General features: G+C 34.6%; 1 long non-coding RNA gene across 2 annotated transcripts in view; it reads left to right on the top strand.

The window, feature by feature from the left end:
• Nucleotides 1–745: 745 nt before the first annotated feature.
• Nucleotides 746–12,312, top strand: part of LOC150049196 (uncharacterized) — a 90,510-nt gene continuing 78,943 nt past the window's right edge. The window contains exons 1-3 of one of the 2 annotated variants that reach the window (XR_016538972.1): nucleotides 746–878; nucleotides 9,705–9,830; nucleotides 11,216–11,288. This is a non-coding gene — a long non-coding RNA (uncharacterized LOC150049196). Of the gene's footprint in view, nucleotides 879–9,704; nucleotides 9,831–11,215; nucleotides 11,343–12,312 lie in introns of those variants that run through there. The other variant, XR_016538971.1, reaches the window with a different exon arrangement.

Below are 12,312 nucleotides of genomic sequence, written 5' to 3'. Positions count from 1 at the left end.
GGAAAAAATCTTATTAAGTAAAGTAAGCCAGACCCAAAGGAACATAGGCTCAGTGGTTTCCCTCATTTGTTATAATTAGTAAAACCTTGGACTAACCTATCAAAGGATTACAATAGCTCAAAACCTAGATACATAAGGTCATATAGGATGAGGCTAAATAAAAGATCTCCAGGATATGGAACAAGAGCCATATAATGTGTGAATGTTGTTCTTAAGGTACTATGTTATTTCTCATCTCTTTTGTTGTCCCTTGATTATTCTCATATTGTTACAGTATCTTACCTTGTTATCTGGTATATTGTATATACATTTATTTGTTTATTTGAAATAGGAAAGGGAAGGGGGAAAACAAGATGAGGGGAGGGGATGGGGGAAGGAAATGGGGACAAAATCATGAGAAGGGTTGTCAATGTGTGTGAAGTAAAGCACCTACTATCTGGAGAATATAACTGTAACCCTCCTATTAATTGCAATAAAAAACAAAAGAAAAGGAAAAAAGAAATGTTGGAGAAATCATGTGCTTCTAGTAGGAACTGAACTGTAACTGTCATAGTGCTCTTTGTTATCATTTGAAACTTGTAAACTTCAAAGAGACCCTAAGTAAAAAGTTGGGTCTGTTCCCTTTGTGGCCTAATGTCAAAGAGCCTAGATTATGAGTCATAAAAACAATAAATCTTAGAATTCTATTGAATGAATTACATATTTGCCAAAAAAATGATGACATTTAGAATTTGCATTGCTATTACATTACGGGGACTATCTGCCTTGTAGGGCATAGAAACTAAAAGGAGGCTGTTTCTAAAAAAAAAAAAAAAAAAAAAAAGCTAAAAAATTCACAACACCATGGACCTTATCAACAAGACAACTGATATCTGACTGTATGTATCTTTAAATACTTGTGGTAATATTTTCTTTGAGATGACATTGAGTCCACATTGAAACCCCCACTTGGCTACTGGCAACAGTGCCTAGCAATGACAGGTCACACACTGACCTTGACACAAAGCTGCTTTGTAATATGAAACCAATGATTATTATCTACCATGTAAGCTGAGACACCGGGGAGCTTGAAATAACAGACTACAGTTACCTGGAAATACTATAAACAATGAATAATGGCAGCATAAGTAAAGTTGCATATACAGTACAAATCAAACATTGCATCTAAGGTGGGTGTTAGTTGATCAAGTAAAGTACAAGTTTCTCAAAATATGTCATTTGAATTATTGTTCATCCATAGCATGCCCCACATATGTGTGCATGGTATAGGGTCATCTGAAGGCTGGGTAGTAGATAAAGCAGGACCCATTTTGACAGGCTGATTGTTATAAGTAGTCTGATTTTGACAACAATTTACCTACTGTATTTATCCTCTAAAAAATATCAATGTAAATACAATTCTTATTGGTATTCCTTATACTCTATCTAGCTATCTAGCTGGCTAGCTTTCTGTATGCATATTTCAATGACTAGCAAACATTTTCCCTAGTTAATGTTGAAATCTGTATGTTCTAGATGGAATGAAGCACATAGATTTAAAAAATTTCACAGTGATCTAAATAATATCTAGAAATTCTTATAATGATACCTGAAAAATCAGTGACAAAAGCTGGCTGGTGATAGCTCATTTCTATAATCCTAAATACTCAGGAATTTGAGGTCTGAACAGAAAAATCCCTAAAACGTTTATCTCCAATTAACCATGAGTAAGCCAGAAGTTAAACTGTAGCTGAAATGGTACAACATTAGTACAGTTTGAATTTTGTTTTTCCAGTCCTGGGGCTTGAACTCAAGGCCTGGGCACTGACCTTAGGCTTTCTCAAGGTTAGTGTCCCGCCACTTGAGCCACAGCACCACTTCCAGCCTTTTCTGTGTATGTGGTATCAAGGAATGGAGCCCAGGGCTTCATGCATGCTAGGCAAGTACTCTACCACTAGGCCAAACTCCTGGACCACTAGCACATTTTTTTTAAAGAATTTATTAACGTTGATTTTTACATCATATTATAAATGACAAGTTTAACATACAAGTGTTCAAGGAGGGACTTAGCATTTACAACTTAATCAAAATTAGGCTAAGGGTTTTTATGTCATAGAAACATATTAATTTATGAAATAAAACATTATGCCTATAGAGTCATAGGTTTTTATGTCTATATAGTTATGTTTATATTTCCATTACCATGTCCATAGCTTTGGGTATGCAGTTATTGAGTCCTCGCTCTTGTAGTCTTTGGATTTAATAAGCACATATTAAAGATACCATGCACCTTTTGATCCTTAGGTCTTGACTTGTCTCAATCAACATGATTCACTCTAGATTCATCCACTTTCCTGCGAATGCCATTATTTTATCTTGTCTGTTGGCTATGTAGAATTCCATTGTGTATATATACCACATTTTCTGTATCCATTCATCTGCAGTAGGGCATCTGGATTGTTTCCATCGCAAGGCTATTGTGAATAGTGCCGAGATGAACATAACTGAGCAGGTGTCCTTATAATATCTTGGGTCATGATTTTCAGGATAGATGCCCAGAAGTGTTATGGCGGGATCGTAGGGAAGGTCTATTTTCAGTTCTTTAAGAAACTTCCACTCTGCTTTCCAGAGTGGCTGAACTAGTCTGCATTCCCACCAGCAGTGTCGAAGGGTTCTTTTTTCTCTACAACCCTGCCAGCAACTGTCATTGTCTGAGTTCAAAATCTTGGCCATTCTTGTTGGGGTAAGGTTGTATCCTAGGGTTGTTTTTATTTGCATTTCCTTTATGACCATAGATGATGAACATTTTCTCATATGCTTTTCTGCCATTTTAATATCTTCTTCTGATAAGTCTCTCTGTAGTTCTCTTGCCCATCACTAGCACATTTTTATTCAGGTACAAACCTGTGAATTCTAACCCTGAATTCCAACCACAGGACTGGCACAAAAGAGAAAAAAATTAATAACTACAGTTGTTTTTTTAGAATGAGAGTGAATTTAAATGTTTGAATACTATTGAAATAAATATTTGTTTAGGAATCATCTTCATATCTACGTGCTAATTTATTCTTTATATTTATTGTATAAATAATAAATGTGCATATCTTTATGCTTTATACTTTCAATTCTTTGTGGGAAAATGCATGTCTAAATAAACCATACCATTGTGACTCAACTTTACAATATACAAAACAAATTAATTGCTGTTTGTGAATTTTGAAGGGAGTAATGTGATGAGCCATTTTTCCTATGATTTCATAAGCATCAACTTTTTCTAACAGCAAAACCTATGAAAAGTAAAAGTTCTTGTGCTTAAGAAGATGGTCAAATAGTAAGAGGGAAAGACAAAGATATGGCAACAATGATATACTTATATTTTATAAATAACACATACTATATATTATATATATGAACAAATATTTATACACACATCAATTGCCAGACTGCTAGAAGAAATATTGAAAATTTCAATAGAACACGTTAAGCTGCCAAAGGTTTCTTTTAAACATAGAATGGCAATGCAATAGATGATATTGGAACAGCCAAATTTATTCCTTGAAACAGGCCTTGTAAGATGTTTGAAAGTGTCAGAGGAAATGGGAAAGGAAAAAGGAAGGCTTGGGATGATTGGTTGAAATGGATAATTATTGTATAATGTGATTAAATTATCCATATTTTCCTGAAGAAAGAAAAAGACAATAAAAGTTCAACAGTTACCTGAATTCGCTTGTCAATTTTCATTCCTTCCTCTCTCCTTTACTAAACCACACATGGGAAAAGAAAATAAGATTTGATATGGTAACTATGTAATACCAGTTCCTCTACATTGTTATGCTAAGTACTGCCAATAATGGATGATGAGCTATTTAGATTCTGTCCTTAAAAGGACAATGCCACTTGAGTGACTGCATTTTTTTAACCTGCTGTGTGTTATTTTTGACATGCTTGCATGACCTATCAAGAGACTCCAGATGCACCAAAGTCACCTGCTCCTCAGATCAGAAGGTGATTGTGGCTTTGAGTGGATATTAATCAGCCACAGCACTGCCTGGTCAGAAAGAGCAAGTGTCCTAGCCTTTTACCGCAGGAGACCCTGGGTTTCCATCACACGGTTCCTAAGGGAACTGTTTTGGTGGATTTGATGGCCAGCATGCCTCGGGTGAGATGACAATTGCAGAGTTTAACCGGTGCCCGGAAAGCTATCTTCAAGAGAAACAGAATCGTTCATCACAGGAGCACCTTTATAATGCTACTTTATCTCTCTTCCCTATTCTTTTAATTTTTTTAAGACGATAAAGAGAAAAGAATGTTGTGATAATAAGTGGGAGGCAGAAATCCATGGATGACATTTTCATAATTCCAAATAGCAGACCAAACATGCAGGCTCAATCTCATTTTATCCCCTTCATCCTGGATATTGTGCACGAAAAAGGGAGTCCGGAAGATTTTCTTTGAAACCTCTGAGGCAGACAAGGCTGCTTGGGAGTGAGAGACGTTTCCATCAAGAGTAGCAGAAGTCTCAAGTTTGAACAGGAGTTCTCATTAGTAAAAACAAGCCTCAGAGAAATATTAACCTATGAGTTATGGCAAAAACATTTAAATGAATAAACAATCAAAGAGCATCAGAGAACAATACCATAGAAATCCAGGAAAGACTTTGATAGGGAGAAATGCTACAACTCCATAAAAACTACAGATGGGAATAGAGCCAAATGGAACCAAAAATGTATTTTGTAATTTTTCCTAAATTTGGTCCCATTCCAACATAATAGAATTATATGAGGCTGTTGTCAAAACTAAATATGAACAAAAATGGAAAAGACAAGATGTTTGTAGGGGAGACTAAAGGCGTCTGGTGTGAAGAAAAAAGTCAATAAAATGTTCAATTGAGATGAAAAATAACTGATTCAAGAATGCTTTCAGGCAATCATTGGCAAGGTATTTCTTCAGAGTTCTGTATACCCAGTAGCAACTTTTACTGAATCAAATTTCTGTTTTGAGTACACTTTTACTCAACCATATTTAACAGAAGACTTTTTAAGTTAAAGCTTACAATTTTCTTAGTATTTAGAGAAAAAAAGAATGGTCCAAAGATACATGATAGCTTATAATGTTCATATTCTATCAACTATTTATAAAGAATCATTGGTTTTAGGAAATTCTTTCGATTTTAATGTAATCTGTTTCTAAATGTTTCTTAGATTGGAGGCTTAAAGCTGTATATTTACTGTATATATTCCAAAATTTTACAAGTTCTATTGTGTAACATGCTGCAAAATATTTTCACTTTTAGCTTTTGTTTCTGAAGATAGACTTGTCAGAATAAGTTTCATGAGGGACTGGGATTGTGGGATAGTTGTAGAGTACTTGGCTAGCATGCCTGAATCCTTGGGTTTGATTCCTTGGTACCACATACAGAGAAAAAGCCAGAAGTGTGCTGTGACTGAAGTGATAGAGTGCTAGCCTTGAAAAAGGTCAAGGGCAGTGCTCAGGCCCTGAGTTCAAGTCCCAGGACTGGCAAAAATAAAAAGAATAAGTTATATGATATGGAGTGTTTAATGACTGGATCATAGTAGGAATCCACAAAATTCTAACAAAAAAGGAAAGAGAAAGGGAGTGCAAGAGAAAAAATAAAGAAAAGGAAGAAAGAAAGAAAAAAAGAAAGAAAGAAAGAAAGTCAAACCAAAGAGCTTACTGAGCTTATTTCCTGAAGACTGAAAGAGGGTTAAATATAGGTCTGTTAGATTCCTAAAGATAAGACACTGTTAGATATAAAACTAATAGTTTTCCTATGTCAACTGCCTTTTTTATAATTTCTTATCTTTTAAAATATTTGTATATGTAAATAATTGTATAAATGAATTGTCATTCAACAAAGCAATTTATGAATCCAGTGCCTCATCGGCACTGTCTCCCCCTTTGGCATTCTTAATCATCCTTCCCAATCCAATGTCCTTCATCCTCTTAATCTTTAGAACATATTAAAATTTCACAAAGCAGTTTATGTACACAAAGCACTGTGATCTGTGTCATCCTTCAATATCTCCATAGCCTCCTCTTCCCCCACTACTCCTACGAGCTCCCCATTCCCTTGTTTGTTCTCATTAGCATTTTAGTTCAGGAAAACTGGTTATTCTGTGCAAAATCCTTTCTTTAAAATTGCCTTTCTCCAACAAGATATAAAAATTCTTTTATGAAAGCCCGAAGTATCTAGCCTCAGGATAAGATGTGTGGTGACAGATTTGATTAACACTTTCTACAAATTATAGAACAGGAATCATATAATACAGGCACTTTGTTATCTGCCTTTTTTCTCTCTTCGTGTGTGTGTGTGTGTGTGTGTGTGTGTGTGTGTGTGTGTGTGTGCGCGCACACACTGTCCTTGGACTTTCTCAAGACTAGATATTTACCACTTGAGCCTCAGCACCATTTTCAGCTTTTTTTCTATGTATGTTTTACCAAGGAATAGAAGCGGGGTCTTTGTGCAAGCTAGGCAAGCACTCTACCACTAAGCCAAACTTCCGGCCCTTCTCTTAGCTTTTTTTTGATCAAAGGTGATGCTCCACCACAGGAGTAACACCTCCACTACTGGCTTTTTGCTGTTTAACTGGAGATAAGATATTTAGGGACTTTCTTGCACAAGCTGGTTTTGAACAACTAGCCTCAGAACCCAAACTCTTGAGTAATTAAGATTAATGGCAGGAACCAGCCATTTAATACTTTTGAGATTAATCTATGCTGTGGATATAAATAATCCATTCTGTTTATTAGTGAATAGTATTCCATTGATTTGAATCTATTCCCCTGACATTTCCATGATTTGTTTATTACAAAAAAATTATTCTGTGTCTGGGATCGTGGCCTAGTGGTAGAATGCTGGCTCAGCATGCAGAAGCCCTGGGTTTGAATTCTTGGTACCACATACACAGAAAAAGCCACAATTAGTGCTGTGACTGAAGTGGTAGAGTGCTAGCCTAGAGAAAGCCCAAGGATTCAGACCATGCGTTCAAGCCCTAGTACTGGAAACAAAAAATTATCTTGAAAATTAATGTGCAATATTTTTACTGCCATATATTTTTATTTTCTGATGAGTACGTATCTAAGTAGAACGGTTGAGTCTTGTGTTACGTGTGCATTTAAATTTTAAGGTACTTGACACATTGTTTGCTGTTTTCATTTTATAATCTACCACGTATTCTCCACACATTCTCAACACATTCACTCGTACAAGACACAGTCTGTGTAATTTTAGATATGCTCTGTACACGGAATAATGGCATCCAATGTTGTTTCAATTGTATTATTTTAGTAAATAATGATGGTGATTTTTTATATGTTCATCCATACTACTGAATTTCAATGTCTTCTACATATTATTTCACAAATCATTTCTGGAATACAATGACATAATCATTTGCACTCATCCTCTCATTTGTATTTGCATTTCCTTAACAGTAACCTGTGAGGAATAGAAGGTTGTTTTTTTGCCATTGTCTATCCTTTTGTTCTTCAAATATAGTCCTTGGGGACTATAACTAAGAATTTATCCCAAAATCCATGCTGTGATTATTCTTACAAGTTTTAGTATTTTAGGATATACACTCAGTTCTAAAAGCTGCAATACATTTTATATAGTGTGAGAGATCAATGCTCATTTCTCTGAATACCGATACCTAATTTTACCAACATGATTTGTTGGTAAGACTATCTTTCCTTCATCTAAAATTCTTCCTATCTTTGTGGGGATATGTTTCTCATCCATTATCTTGTTCCATTCTGTATAGTCCTATACGTTACTTCCAACACTTCATTATATCATAGCTCTGCAATATGTTCAATAGCTGTTCTCCCTACTTTATTAATATTTTGAAGGTTTTTGTGTCTAACATGCCTTTTCCATATGAAGATAAATTCATAATATTTTGTCAATATTTGCAGAAATGTCTAACCTAGTGTCTAGTGGGTTTCAGTCCTGAATTGGTTGACCCTTTTTTCCACCATTTCTGTGCTTCCCTTTCCCCTCCCCAAATCAAATAAACTTGTATTCAAGACATAGTGTACAGAAATAAACCAAAGGGATATATAGAGATGCTCAACACTTTCAATCATAAAAGAAATGCAAATCAAAAAAATAACACTGTGATTCTACATCATCCCACTTAGAATGGTCATTATCAAGAATCATCCCACTTAGAATGGCCATTATCAAGAACACTAACAATAACAGATGCTGGCTGTGATGTGTCCAGGAGGGATTACTACTACGCTGCTGGTGGGAGTGCAAACTCGTTCAACCACTATAGCAGTTCCTCAAAAGACTAAACATAGAGCTCCCCTACAACCCAGCAATCCCACTCTCCTGGGCATCCATTCATATGCCAGGCTACACTGAAGCCACCAGCATGACCATGTTCACTGTAGCACTGTTCACCATAGCCAGGATATAGGATCAACCCAGATGCCCCTCAGTAGATTGGATCATGAAGATGTGGTACTTATACAAAATGGAATTCTACGCTGCCATCAGAGAGAATGGCGTCACCCCATTTGTAAGGAAATAGAAAGACCTGGAGTAAGCAGAGCCAAAGACATACACGCTGCATAATTTTCCTCATGTGTAAAAACTAGAATGTGCCTTACTTCCACAGGTAAACCCACTGGAAAGTAAATCACACATAATCATGCACCTGAATATGATTAATTAAACAGCAATCTATACATTCACACAGTGCGGACAAAGGAGGGTTTTAGGAGTAGACAGCAAGAAATCTATAGCTAACCATTCTTTGTTAATAGACAGCACAGTAGTAATTCACCTGAATAATTTCTATCAGTGTCGTAGTAATTCACTTGAAAATTTTAAGTTGTCTTTTCATTCTTGCAACAAACAACTTGGCAATATTGTGTCCACCATTTTGTATATTACGTGATTAACTGGACTTTTTTCAAAATAAATATTTGTATTATTGTTCACGTGCAATATGTATATGCACATACCATGTTTATTATAGTAGTGACTTTCCAGGGCTCTGAAATGAGGACAATATTGATCTTTTAGAATAAATTAGGGAGGAATGTTTTCTTAATTTTGAATAGAGTTACTGTATAATTGGCTTTATTCCATCTGAAATATTTACTAAATTTAACTAGAGAATTTATATGGTCTCCAAGGTTCTTGTTGAGAAACTTTTTAGCTATAACTTCAATTTTGAGTTCAGTAATAGCGTTTGAACTCAGTTTTTGGTAGGTAAGTACCTTTGACCATAATCTCAATCCCTACAAATTCCATTTGGGAAGTAGGCTTTCTAGGTTTTCTTTTTTATCTAAGATGAGTTTTAATTATTTATATTTTTCAAGAAATTTGCTTATCTTTTCTATGCATAAGTTGTCAAACATATATATGAGGTAATTCAAATCATTTTTTCCTTTTATTATTCATGGAATTTGTAACAATGTCTATGAAATTGTAAATAATGACAATTTGTATTTCCTTCAGTTCATTCCTGATAGTCAACTATGATATGCTAATGTATTAATCTCTGTCTCTCTCTATCTCTGTTTCTATCTCTGTCTCTCTCTCTCTCTCTCTCCTTTGTTGGTCATGGGGCTTGAACGCAGGTGCTGGGCACTTTCCTGGAGCTCTTCTAAAAAGCTACAGCTCTCTTTCCTTGATTCACAGTGTCAATTCCAAAATATTTTCTGTATTAAAATTTATTTTCTTAAAGGGTGCTGCTGGCTCATAATCTGAACATAGTGGTTTGAATCCAGCCTGGGCAAAAGAGTCCCCATGAGACTAATTTCCAATAACCACTCAAAATCAGAAGTGGAGCTGTTGCTCAAATTGGTAGAGGGTAAGCACTAAACAAAGAGTTCCCAGAGAGTGCCAAGGCACTGGTTTCAAGACCCACTACTTACAAAAAGAAAAAAAAAAGGGACTTTTATTTTCACAGAGTTTCACTCTTGTACTTTATTATTTCTGTGTATTTTGGGTTTGTTAGCTCTTCTTTCCTTGTAATTTTTAGGGAAAGCTGAGCTCTCTAATTTTCTGCCAGTGTTCTTTTACCATGTAGATATTTTCTAGATAGAAAATTCCATAAATGTAACAAAATTGGTTGCTGGTATTCTCTAGAATCCAATTACTACTGATTCACTTTTTGTTTCCTTTTTCAAACAGTTACTAAGGGATGTATCTTAAAATCCACGGCTGTAATTATTTTGTTCATATCCTCTTACAGTTTTTACTTAATGTATCTTTAATTGTGATTAGATGCTTAGGTTTGTAATGTCTGAGATAAATTGACCCTTTATTATTAAATGGCCTTTTATTCCTTAGTGATATTAATTTTTTCTGATATTCATATGGCCATTTCTTTAGTCATTATTTTACCTTAGCGTTAAGGCTTAAACCCTGGGTTGTGCTTGCTCACATCTGGTGTGTTGTATCACTTAAACCACACCTTTAGGCTGGCTCTTTACTGATTAAGTACACATGGAATTTCTCATACTTCTTAACAGAGCTAGTTTTGATTCACCATCCTCCAGATTTCAGTTTCTTAAGTAGCTACGATGAAAGACATTAGACACTATCATGTTATATGTATATTTTAAACATTGTATGTTGAAATGTTTTAAATATTTGTATATCTTCTGTATTAAAATTAGTAAGACATTTATATTTAATATTTTAATCTAATATAGGAAGTTACCTTGTATATTTTACTTGATCATTGCTGTTAGATGGGCTAGCTGCAGAGTTCTCATTGTTATTCCTTTGTCCATTGAAGTTCATTGATCTTCATTACCAAATCTCTCATGTGTTGCAAGTAACTTACTTTTTATGTATTGTTTCAGAGAAAAAGATAAACTCAGCCTTTGTTATCCCATGTTTCTTCATAATCTTTAAAACTATGTTCCTTCATACTTTTAATAGCTAAAATAAAATGTGTAAACTGTGTTGGAGACCCATTTATATCATAACATCTCTGATAAAACAAGCCCCTATTTTCTATAAGTAAAACTGCCTGTTTGAAGATCATTCACATTCCATAACAGATGGGAGGATCTCTGCTTTTTACTACCATGTCTAGGATGTAAAAGATGTGTCCATCTGATAATATTCCTTTTTCATGATAGCTGGACATCAGTGAGATGAATAGAACTAAGGAATCAATAGAACTTGAAGAAGCTATTTTGTGCACATAGGTTAGATATATTCAAAACTTTTTTTTTCCAACAGAGAAAAGTGGATTCTTCTCATGGAGGCACCTCAAAGATATGGAAATGGAAAAGACTATATCATTCTCTAACAGGTCAGAAGAAAATGATTCATTAGAAACAATTTTAAAAATCTATTCATTATATTATTCCCTTCTGTATAACTAAAAATAAATCTAGGAATCACAATTCTCCTTCTTTCTACAGCTTTTAAATGCTTCCATGGGAACATTGTTTCCATGGAGAAGGGTTAAATATTATTTTTTGATGTTTGAGAGATATTTTGATTATCAACAAATATTGGTTTAACAAAAACAAATTAAAGCACACTGATTACAGGCATGTAGTAAACACTTCACCATGTGCCAGGCACGCTATCAAGAGCATTCTTTTACATTTAGTTAGTCATTTTCATATAATATATACATAGAATTCAAATAAGTGTGTTTTGATTTCACTACTTATTAGACAATCAAGCAAACCTAATCAAATAGCTTAAGCAATATACTTGTGAGTCATTGTTTAAAAACTTGAATATTTTAAATCTTAAATACCATTTTTATTGCAAAAAATTCATAGATAGATGTTCCTTTATAGAATAACCAGGAAGAAAATAAATAGCTTTGGTAGATGAGAGAGATAGATGGGCCTAGATGCATTTTACAGACTGTCTAGAATTTTCTTTTTCCAAGGTTCCATCATGGCTGATCTGAACTTTCATGCCAGCCTTTCTTGAAACTATTCATTTATCCACTCTGTGATGTACAAAGAAGCTGTACTAGTTATAAGCAGAGAACTCTTTTCAAATGCAGATTTTATCATGGAATTTTCAAGGCTTTTAACATTTCCAAAACTTTCTCATGACTTTATGCAATGATAAAAGCACATGTATAGTAGGCTAATGAGCACTGTGAACGTTTAGTTTCAGCTTGTATGTTGCAGATAACATATGATTCTCCTCTATGTCCCATTAGATCATGCTATCTGGACATTTTTTTTATTCTTCCTTTTTCTTTTCCTCGCTTCCTTCTGTTCTAGATATAGTTTTTGCATTTATTTTGTCCTCTGAAATTTTTTATCTTTCTGATTTTCCTTTACTTTTTCTTTAGAGATCATCAG

Source organism: Megascapheus bottae, chromosome 20, assembly GCF_031878675.1.
Source record: "Megascapheus bottae isolate mThoBot1 chromosome 20, mThoBot2.hap1, whole genome shotgun sequence".
NCBI lineage: Eukaryota > Metazoa > Chordata > Mammalia > Rodentia > Geomyidae > Megascapheus > Megascapheus bottae.
Note: the sequence above shows the minus strand (reverse complement) of the source record. Positions and strands in the feature narration are given on the sequence as shown.